Below are 12,430 nucleotides of genomic sequence, written 5' to 3'. Positions count from 1 at the left end.
TAGAAATCCAGTGTTATTAAGATTATTTTTGAGAGTGCGTCTCTTGGAACGTGAATTTGATTATATTGAATATCAGCATATTCCAAGGTCTTTAAATACATTAGCAGATGCAATTGCTTCTCGAATGTTAAATAGACATTTGCAATAATCATACATGTAAATTTAAAACCATTCCATAACATGATTTACAAGATAAGCCAGTAATAGTGATATATATATATATATATATATATATATATATATATATATATATATATATATATATATATAGGAGTGTGTCAAAAAATACATCGTCCTCGATCATAGGTTGAAAAACACCTTATGATCGGCAAAAATGATAAGTACAAAAAACAAAAATGTCACATGTGCCCACAATAGGCGATCATCCTATCACTGGTGATGATCTCTATAAGAAACCACTGCACGGGCCACCTTGCAAAGGAACCTCCTAAAAGGTCCCGGGACCCCAATCACATAGCGCTGAAGTCGACGAGGAATGTCATCTATAGTGGTCTCAGGAATATCTCCTGTCAAGCGCTCAAGATGACCCTCCAACTCGGCCAAAACCTCTGCTGATTCGTCCTGTGGGGCTGGCGCGGGTGCAACTGGTTGTTTCCTCTCGAAAGGCCGGAGAGCGGCTGGTCGCTGTGGACCCACATCTGCATTTTAAAATTTTTACTATCAGTTTTGAGACGATGGAAAAATAAAAAAAATTAAAATAGGAAAAATGTTGAAAAGGATTTTACCTGACTCGTCCCACTGCTCTCCTAGTGGAAGAACCATGTCTGGGTCACCACGAAAATCTATCCCAGCGTAAGGGAAGTCCTGAATAGAAAAGACCTGGTTTTCCAGCCATTGGAAATACTCAGGTTTGAATCGAGCAACCTCTGTCCTCTCGTCCGGGTGACGGGCCATGACTGCGACCCATCGCATCAGTTTGGGCTCTCGAGGAAGCCCAGCTCCAACAGTAAGGTGCTGTGGGATCAGCATAGGAACCCTCTCCAGGCCAAAACTCACGACTAAAGCCCCATAACCAAAGGTCTTTAGTCGTCCGTTCTTGGCCCTGGTCAGTTGGCCTTTTACATTGGCCAACACGGCATCGCACCAGTTGAAGATGGTGCCTCGAAAGCAATCAACTGCCATACGCATCTGGGATCCGGTGGCAATATGTAATGCGGCAGCTCCGCAAAGTCTGGTGACAGTGAATGCAATCACCATGAGTTCAGGATGGGATATGGTCTTTATGTCTATCCCTTTGTCTCTAGCCTGGCTGTTGCAGTACTCTAGCCGGAGGCTATCGACAGACTGGCCACCTGGCCTAGTCCCGTGCAGAGTCAAGTCTTCGCCTCTCTTAGGCAAACCAGTCAAGAAATAAATGTCTGCCGGCTCGATTTCGAGCTGGTGGCCGCCAATGAAGAAGCACTGGTCCTGTATGCTCCATCTGTCAACCAGCCACTGTAAGAAATCCACCTGAGCCCTCATGCCAGGAATGGCCCAGAATTTGTACAAGTCGCACACCCTCAAAGCATCAAGTGAAGGCTGATGATTCCATGCGGCAGCATCCACATCCTCATGCTCTCGTTCATGCCAATCTAGCATGATGTACTCTCTGCATCAAGTATAAAGACAAATTAAAATGCTAGAAAATATTTTGTGTGGTCCATTTTTGAGAATTTTTGGGTTCAAAACCCTTGCGGCGGGGACCGCACCCTCCAGGTTAGACACAGTGCGTGGGACCGCACTTTGTCTACACGGAAGGTGCGGACCCCGAGCTTTTTCCCAATGGAGAAAAAGTCGGGGTCCGCAGGCCCGCAATGGTAAACCTGCGGGCCCCCGCGCGCGGGTTTTGCGCCTAAAAACCCTCCCAAAAATGAAATAAAGGACTAAAACAAAAAATTAAACGGTTAAAAATGAAGAGTGGGATGATGTGGATTACCTGGAGAAGACGACGTTCGATTCCGACGGTTGGATTTTCCGCAATCTTCACGGGAAGTTTTCTGAGCAAAAGCACTATTTTCTCACCCAAACTCAAACGGTAAAAATGAATTGACAAAGGCCCTTTTTATAAGTTTTTTGAGTAAATAAATTGCAAATTTGTTTATGTTTCACTTTGAAAAGGTATTTTGCGACATTTTTATCCATTTCAAATAGGTATGAGTAATGTTTGTGTTTTTGTGCAGAATAAAGGATTATTCAGGCGAAATCTATCATTTTCAACGAAAAAACATGTAGAGTCATCTTTAAGCTCTTTTCTGACTCCTAAAACATGAAAAGATTGCCGAGTGTTTCTTTTGAACTCGTTAAAATGGAATTAAAAGACGGTCCACTTACAGCTCTTTTCCGACCGTAAAAACATGAAAAGATTGCCGGATTTTTGTCGTTTCAAATTCGATATCGGTTATAAAACGACGTGTCATTGATCGCTTTTTTACTTTTTCGGGTCAAGGGCACTAATGACGAAAAGTACTCCTTGGTCGTAAAAGATCAAGCGGTTCTCTCAAGTATTATTTTATACTTTTTCGGGCTTGGGAGACACAAATTTACGAAAAAGGTCAACCCTGGAGTCTTCTTAAGTTTTTTCAGACTCTCTAAAATTGAAAAACGCCGAGTTTCTCCTATACTGGACTTGTTAAAATTTCACAGTAAAGGACCTGTTCAATTACAAACAGGAACGAACCACTCCTTCTTAGGGTTCGAATTTAAACTAAGTTGGACTCATCCGAAGGATGAGCTTATAATCAAGCAAATGTTATCCTCCTCAAGCTTGTCAAAAATAAAGAGGTACTTGCCAGAAATGGTGGGGGAAAAGAGAGAAAAATGAGCCTGTTTGTCATACTTTGTAACCACTCTTGAACACGACACTTTCATTCACCTGGGTTGGGAAATCCTTTGCCTAACAGTTGATCAAACCACATTGAAAGTCTTCAGCCGGTTTCTGGGTATTAACTTTGGGTCAATTGTCACCAAGCCATCTGTCGTGTCGTTATGTGTTCAAGAGGTCACTGCCAATAAGCCATTCATCTGCAAAATATCTGTCATCCATCTTGACCATCCCTGAGTCAGTCCTTGCAACTAAATTTCTTCAACTTGATCTATGATTTCGTGTTGTGGGCTTGCCTACGACGGATCGCTTTCTATCGACATCAGCTCATTATCTAGAAAGATGATCTAGAAATCGTCAGTACCTTGAAATCTGCATGCCTCAATGGCAGGTTTCTCGCCTTTGACGACAGTTTACATCATTGACTTTCGATCAAAGGATTCCGTGACATGTTCGACATCAACACATTTATTCGCATCTCATGGATTGTACTGGGTACTTTGAGAGCCATTGACATCACTGGTGGTTTCTCTCACACTTGTTAACATTTTACATCATTGACTGGTAATCAAGTGGTTTCTACCATGTTCGACATCAACACATTCATTCGCATGGATAGAATCGTACTATTTCGGGAAAGTAGAAATGAAGACCCTGGATCTAGTTTCCACAATCCAGGTTGCGAGGAATTTTGTATTCATTATATAATGGACTATTCATAAACAGATGGCTGCGTCCATACTGTGTTCACATGAGTCTATACTTGTGATGTTTTACAAGATCATTCCTGTATCAGAGCAGTAGTTAGTTTTTCTAGTCAGTTTTGATCTGAGTATGGGAATGCCTACCTCAGCGATGATATGATCTCATATATATATCTTGCATTGAATGTTTTTACAGGTTCCAACCAGGCTCTCCACAAGATGATCCTCGAAATGATAAAGTACTTCACTCTTCCTAAATGATAAGAAATCCTCATCTACTACAGACTTCGCACTTTAGGGGGCAATCTGTTACACAAAAATATCGTCACCATGATTATTTGCAGTAAGTATGGGTCTATCATCACTTGTACTGTCCTCCTAAGCAAGTCTCAGACCTCAGCTCTTCAAATCAAGCTTTGGAAATGAGAGAAAGACATTAAAAATCAATGTAACTCTGGTTCCGCACTTTCTCTCATGGTCACCTGCGGTCCCGCACCTTCTGTGTACAAAAACTGCGGACCTGCCCGCTCTGTCCCTAACGGTGTAGGTGCGGACCCCTGTGAAAGTCAAAAGGCGCAAGTTTTATCTTAAAAAACTCACTTTGGGTTAATTCTAGAGGTTTCTAGAAGGAATTTTGACGTGGATTGTTCGCTCTGAGGTGGTTCATGCATCCCAAAAGAGAAGGAGCTAATCCCTTGATGAGAGGAGCTATCCCTTTGAAGGAGGACCTAGTAACCTCCCTCCATTGCACTATAAATACAGGCATTGGGCTGGTTGCTGGGGAGGTTAGAAGCTGAACATTTTTTGAGGGTAAATGCTGGTGAAATCAAGACTTCCTAGTTGAGCTTAAGAGGAGAGATCACACATCTTTTTGGCTTCATTGGGGAGTGAGTGAAACTTGTCAAAGTAGAGGAGACTTCTTGCTGGACCCTGGGAGGAGCTTGTACAGCGTCAAGGCAAAGGTTGTAAAGTTCTTCTTCTTTTGAATTAATACAATCAAACTCATTTTCTCAACAAGTATCTTATGTTATTTGTTTCATGGACTCCTTGACTTTCATGTTAAATATGTTTTATGCAATTGGCTTTTCAGGTGCTATTTAATTTGTTTGCCTTGTTTGTGTTTGCAGATTCGTGAAAAGGAGCTCATTTGGATCAAAGGAGCGAGGGCATCCACAAGCTTGCGTTGGACCTAAGGTAGGCCCTAAAAACACTTGTTTGCTATTGTTTATCAAAGCATATTTAGAGAAAGATAGTTTCTGATTGGTTTGCTTGTCATTAGGTCTTCTTTAGATTCTAGGAAGGTCTATCTTGTCTGCAAGATCGACTTATTCCGCATGACAGGAGCCATGACAGGTTCCAACGGATTCGTGAGCGGAGGGTTAAAGGGAGGAAGAAATACTTTGATAAATAATTACTCCGGCAAACTTGAATTGTCGGTTGTCCAAATAGATCCCGTGTGAGATTTAGGAGACTAATCCCTCGAAAATGGGGAATCCGGTTCAGTGGAACTCGGTAGATCTTCCAGAATGAGTGGAGGAAGTCCTAACAATCGTCTGGAGTGACGATGAGGGCCGAATGTAGCCACGGTGACCGTTAATTTTTATCAATAAATTTTATCGTGATATTCTTTAAAGTTTCAAATGATAGCACTCAGGTACCTAAAAATTATAAAAAATACACTAAATGGATCAATCAACAAACAGAGGGAAATTACCTCGTCTGATAAGCAGTGATTACCGGAGATGAAACCTAGTATCTCAATGAATAACAGAGAAGGATGGCCAAATGTACAACTACAGTTACTCTAGAGCTTCACCTGAATCTTAGATTGAGGGGCCAAGTACTCTCGTGAAGATGAGCACCCTCCCAAAAACTGAAGACAGAGTAGATCCGTCCTTGTTAGGTACCAGGACAGCCCGTCTGAGTCACCTTGTGTAAGTTCCTAAAAGTTTGGCCACTAGAGATACCTCAGATCACAGACACCACCAGGGGGGACATAGTCGTAGACAACACATTGTGTGGGCAGGATACCTAAGTCCCTGACCCAGTTCCAAAATCCCCGAAGGGACCCCAATACACAAAATGCCGAAAGGATTTGTAAGAGAAGGGGGGCTACCTTCAATTATAGTCTGATGTTGTCTCGTATTTCGCTCCACTTTTACTGGAGTGGTCCCGGTAGTATGAGTGCAGAAGGAATTTTTCGTTCGTTAACAACAGTAGTTTGGTTTTCGACCTTGGGCAGTTCACTCACATGCTTATCCCAAGATCCTAGCGTAGCTAATGTTGGTTTGCTCAAAATAGTTACTGATTGATTTTTATGTAAATTTTATGTGTACTTGATTATTGTCTTTGGTAGGGGAGTTGACGTATGAAATATGGTGAAACTCTTGACTTAATAAATCATGCAAAAACAATGCTCTGAATTTTTTGTTTTCAATTTAATGCAAACAAGTTGTATTCTACATATTCATATTTTCCACATATTTATAGTTTCTTCCATGCATCTATAGTCTTTCAACACATGCATAACCAAAAGATTCTTTTCCAATGTTTCGTAACAACTACTTGTAACCAAAATGAAGCAACTTACAACTAGTTAAACAGAAGGATGAATACAAATTGTTAGTCTTTCTTTCAGAAAAAAAGTTTTTAAGAGAGAAAAACCAAAACTTTTTTCCTAAAAATAAATTTCTAGGACACCAATTTTGTTGACATAGTACAGTTACAGATCTTATTTCATCCCATGAGAATATTTCCTATCCCTTTTGGTCCACAGACATTGTTGAAGATCACGGTAATGGGAGACTAACGCTCTATAATAGTGGCTACAGAGAGCTAGTAGGCCCACTGACGCTCCTTGTGAACAGGCACAGTGCTTTATAAAGCTCTGTGTAGCCTTCTAACCTACGTTAGTGTGGGAAATCTATCAAAAAGAGGGTTTCCAAGATCAGTTTTTGAGATGAATGTATACTAGTAAGATGCATCAAGATATGTGGTGGATCAAAAAAAGGATTGCTAAAGAATAGGGAGCTCTTAGAAGGAAGAGACAACAGAGAAGAGTCTAGGTAAACCAGGAACTAGATGTATAGTCCACAGCAGAGTCGCCAATTCTGCTACGGGGTAAAATGCATGGTGTATTGAGAATGAAAGCTACCCTCAAAGGCCTTCCCGGGACCTTCGACAGACTGTAAGATTATCTGCAGATGCTACCAACTTATACACATGCTCATCTATCAACATCAATTAACGAACTATGGAAAGAGGATTACCTCAAGTCTCCTTCTAGATTTGTTTGGAGATCTCAATGCAAGCAAGAAGAACTCCTTCAAAGCTGGCTCCAAATCAATTCCTACACAAAGGAAAGACAAACACAATCATCGCATACAACCTTGAAAACAATATATGAATGCACAATGAACATATATTTGCATACAACTAAACTACTCATCTAAACAAGTATCAAATGAACAACTTAATGAACAATGTTACCAACACTATGGAGTAGGGAACACAATTACAGTTCTGTATTAATAGCGGAAGAGTAATTACAACCATCCATTGTATCAGTCTTCCTTTGCCCCTTCCGCTTCTCTCTCTCTCTCTTTTCTAGCTCACTTCTTCAAGTATGTGATAGTTCACAACAGCTTAGTAGGCTATCCTTTCAAATGCTCTGACCCCTTTCACAATGACCCTCTCATTGCTTATATAGCAATCAGTTTAGGGTTGCCAAGTTCCTCATAGAGTTCACTAGGGAAAATTCAATGAACTTTCCCTGCTTTTCAGCTCTTTCCCATTTGCCTCCTTTTCTCATATTAGAATTTCTCCAAATAGGTTATTTTTGGATGTTTCCTTGCTTTTCTTAAGTAAATTTAGGGACAAATATCTAGATATTTGTGAGTCAATTCGTTGGTTTGACCCATTGAACTTCCCTTAGTTTCACTAACGCTACCCCTAGTCTAACAACTTGAGTTAGTAGGGTCACTAACGCACCCTTAGGATTGGTAACAAGCTTTATAAAGTAGGATTTCAGTGTGAAACTAGCATTAGTGTGGAATCAAGGCTTGTGATTGTGGTCTTTGCTTTAGTCATCGTGTCTTTCACCTCTGAGTTGATGAGGAGGTCATTTTGTTGTATAACAAAAGGCTAGGAAAAAACATTGTCAATCCAAGAAATCCTCCATGCCAATGACGGATCATTACCAATAAACCACATGCATGTGTCATGCACGCCAAAACTAGTAAGGAAATCATACATCAACTCGGTACCTGTAAGTAAAACCCGCTATAGTTTTTGCTCCCATTGTACTCTTGAATTTTCTTACTTTTCCTTTGCCTTCTTTCTCCAAATCCCAAGTATACCACACTTCTCCAAGAGTGCTCCAAGAAAATTCTAAGTGTCCAAGTATATGAGAGAGAGAATACAATGAGATTGTCAAAGACTGAAATAAAAAAATCTAACACTGACAAAAGTTGTGTATTGATCCTCATAAGCCTTTTTATTAATTAGGTCTCTATTTTCTTCATTTTCCATTATTTTCCTTCCATTTTTCTTCACATGCAACCTATGACCTTTCATCTTCCTTTCCTCCTATTTTCCATTATTTTCGTAAACAAAATGACAATAAATGCCTCATGATTTTCCAAATCCTTTTCCATTGCCTTTTCCAACTTCTATGGCCATTAACTAATCACAATTGATCCTAGTCATTGTGCTTTTTCCCAAATTTAGCTTGGAATACATGTCTGATGACCTTACATATTATTTTGCCTTCATTAACTTTATTACATGGATTTTCAACCTAGGGCTATTACAGACCCCTCCCCATTAGGGGAACACTATCCTTGATGTTGAATGACACCTACAACCATCACGACTGCTAAAAATCAAAACATATTGCCCATGGAGCTTGATAACTTAGTTTGTTGCAACATTTACAATGAACATCCTACTGAAAACAAACCAACATAACCAACCTGACAAACATAATAAACATGAGAACCATACTACTTATTGGAACTTTATAACACAACTCATGGCAATATTTACATCCATATACATATACACATATACCAAAATTGTTTTACCTCAACCGAAAAACAAGGAACGATACATAGCATGCATCTGATCAACCATCTCCCATGTAATTTCATCGGGCCCAAAGTGCTTCAACTACACTTTAACCTACTCGATTGCTCAGTTCGCGAGCATGAAAATATTTTTCTACAAAATGCATTGAGGTTCCAACTGGAATTCCCTCATTGGTTCCACCTGCAATATGGACCAATCAATAACATGATCAACATATTTCACACATCTTTTAAGCAATGAGACATGGAAAACATAATGGACGTTCACTGTCGGAGGAAATGTGAGTCGATAGGCCACTGGTTAGATCCTCTAAAGGATCTCAAAAGGCCCATAATATCGAGGTTCTAGCTTTGCCCATGGCCCCAGCCTCAAGGATCTCTTCTTGGGATTGATGCACAAGTACACATGTTCCCCAACCTGAAACTCCTTAAACAACTTATGCTAATCTGCATAAATTTTTTGCCCATCCTATGATGCCTTTAAATTCTTCTTGATTACCTACATTTCTTGTTCCATCTCTGCCAACATATTCGGCCCAATCAACACCCTTTTTAGTGGATCACTCCAACTTATGGGAGTGTTACAACTCCGCCCATAGAGTGGCTCAGACAAACTCATCCTCATTGAATCCTGATACCCATTGTTGTAAGCAAACTCAACCAGTGGAAGATACTCTTCCCACTTCTGCTGTTGATGCATCACATACATCCTCAACATGTCCTCCAAAATTCTATTGACCCTCTCTGTTTGACCATCTATCCGTGGATGATAAGTTGTGTTGAAGGCCAACTCTGTACCCAAACCTGCAAATAACTCCCTCCAAAACTTGGAAGTGAACTTTGCATCCCTATCTGACACAATATTCTTTTGTACACCATGCAACCTCACTGTGTCTTTGATGAACATCCCTGCTACATCATTTGCTGAATAATTAGACTTCACTGCAATGATGTGTGCTACTTTTTTAGCCTATCCACCACAACTATGATATAATCATGTTGTCTAGATCCTCAAAAGACCTGTAATGAAATCCATGGAAATGACCTCCCATTTCCACTCTGGAATTGAAATCGGCTATACTAATCCACTGGGATGCTTACACTTCGCTTTTACCTACTGACAATCCAAGCACCTAGCCACGAACTCTTCCACTTCCTTCTGCAATTTCGACTAATAATATAACTTATTCACCGCAGTCAATGTCTTCTGATATCCTGGGTGAATTGAATACAATTTAGCATGAAATTTCCTTAAGATAAGCTTCTTGATATCAATGTTTTCCAGCCCAGGGATCCTATCCCTAAATATCACTGAACCATTCATTGTGACATGATTGTCCACATCCTGATCACCTATATCCTGATGTCACTTGTGCCTAGGTTCCCTAAGCCTGTCATCATGTTGTTCTACCTATAAGATCTAATCCAATAGATCTATCCCATATGAACTCATAACTGCTATATGATTTACCTGTACTCTTCTGCTAAGATAATTTGCAACCATGTTCTCTTTCCCTTAATGTACCTGATAAAAAAGTCAAACTCACTAATCATGGCCAACCATCTAGCTTTCCTGGCATTCTGATTCAGTTGTTCAAATAGGTATCTCAATCCACTATGATCACTCATCAAGATGAACCACCTGCCAAGAAGGTAGTGTCTCCACATCTTCAAATCATGGATGATCGCTGCCAACTCAAGATCATGTGTAACATAATTTTTCTCATTCTCATTCAATTTCCTTAATTCATAACATACCACCTATCCCTCCTACATCAAGACTCCACAAAGTCATCTCTTGCAGGCATTTGTATACACTGTGAACTCTTTATGCAGATCTACAATCTTTACAACTAGAGCATTTGTCAACAACTTCTTCAACTGCTCAAAACTTGCCGCACATTCCTTTGTCCATTAAAATTTCTTACCTTTCCTTTGCAATGATGTAATAGGATAAGAAATTTGTGTGAAGTTCCTAATGAACCTCCTATAATAACCTGCTAACCCCATAAATGACCTTGCCTCATCGACATTCCTAGGAGGTGGCCACTCCATTATAGCTTTTATCTTTTTTTGATCCACTGCTATGCCTTCCTTGGAAACCACATGTCCCAAGTAATGTACCTATGTTTGAAAGAAAATTAATTTGCTAAGATTGGCATAAAATTGATGCTATCTTAGAAATATCAACATTGCTGCTAACTGTTTGCCATGTTCTTCCTCATTCTTATAATATATAAATATATCATCAATGACCACAATAATAAACTTGTCCAGATAAGGACACATCACACTATACATTAAGCACATAAAAGTAGTTGGAGCATTAATCAAACCAAATGGAACTACAAAAAACTCATAATGCCCATACCTGGTCCAAAGAGCTATTTTGTAGATGTCCTCTTCTTTAATGTGTACCTGATGGTATCCTGATCTCAGATCAAACTGTTGCTCCCTTAAAATGGTCAAACAATTCATCAATCCTTGGCAACATATACCTATTCTTGATGGTCACCTTGTTCAACTACTTTTAGTCAATGCATAACCGGAGAGTACCATCGTTTTTCTTCACAAATAACATTGGTGCCCTTGGTACTAACTCAATAGAAAAGTCCACTTCCCTGTGAGGCGACAATTCTAAAATATCTATGGGAAATACATTCGGAAACTGTTGTAGAACTGAGTACATGTTCAAGACTTTTGCATCCTAAACATCCTTACCTTTATCACTTGAAATATGTATTGCAAATAACACACACTTCTGCAACTGTGCTTTCCTGCATAGCTGTCACCATTCTAATTGATGTTTCCTTATTGTTACCCTACAAGATCCTCTATTCTCCATTTTCATCTAAGCACTCAATAGCATTTTCATAACAATCCACCTTGGTCCTATGAAGATACAACCAATCCATACTCAACAACATACTGTATGATCCCAATGGAAGCACATTCAAATGCGCTGATGTAGGCATACCATTCAACTCAAATTCACAAGATATTACCTATTGATGAACTATTTTCTTAGTACCTGTAGCCAACTGCACTAACCAAGAATCTACATGCACTTATTTTTTCAAACCACACTTATCCACCAGGTCAGGATTAACATAACTATAATTATATCCAATTTCAATTAAAATAAAAAAGCTTTATCACAAATCTTACCATCCATCTCTATAATAGATGGCTGGTGATATGTCTGTCTATTATCCAACACTGCATAAATCCGAAGAATAATTTTTCCAACATCCCCCACTATCTATGCCTCCTGAGCATTGTAGATCTGTGGTTTACCACCTTGATGTTGTGGAAAATCTCTCTTACAATGATATTTGCCACATGTCCAACACTGTAAAGGATTCCTTCCATCACCCTTGTTCTACTCCTCAAACTAAAATCCATGAAATTTGTCAGATGCATTAAACTTCTTAGGCAGTGCTCCATTCTCTTTGTTACCTATGTCCCAAGGCCTTGTTCACTTCATATCCCATTTTCCCTTATTCCTATCATTACCTGTCCAATCCTACTTAGTTTCATATTTGCGCTTTAATTTTTCATAACAATGCTTTAGCTTTCTGATGGATTCCTCTAATGATCTAGGCTCATCAAACTCAATCCTATATTTGAATGCTACTGGAAACCAACTGATGAATCTCTAAATCTTCTCTTTCTCCTCCTTTAGATAAGGCACATACCTCAACAACTCCAAGAATCTACTAGTGTACTCCTCATCGGTCATGGATCCCATCTTCAACTCATAGAATTATTTTCCCTGTCATCATAGTATCTCTCAAATAAACACTTCTTCCTAAAAA

Source organism: Pinus tabuliformis, chromosome 5_1, assembly GCF_031772625.1.
Source record: "Pinus tabuliformis cultivar Carrire ecotype Pingquan chromosome 5_1, CPIR1, whole genome shotgun sequence".
Taxonomy (NCBI): Eukaryota; Viridiplantae; Streptophyta; class Pinopsida; order Pinales; family Pinaceae; genus Pinus; species Pinus tabuliformis.
The sequence above is the reverse complement of the archived record's forward strand: the minus strand, read 5'-3'. Positions refer to the sequence as shown.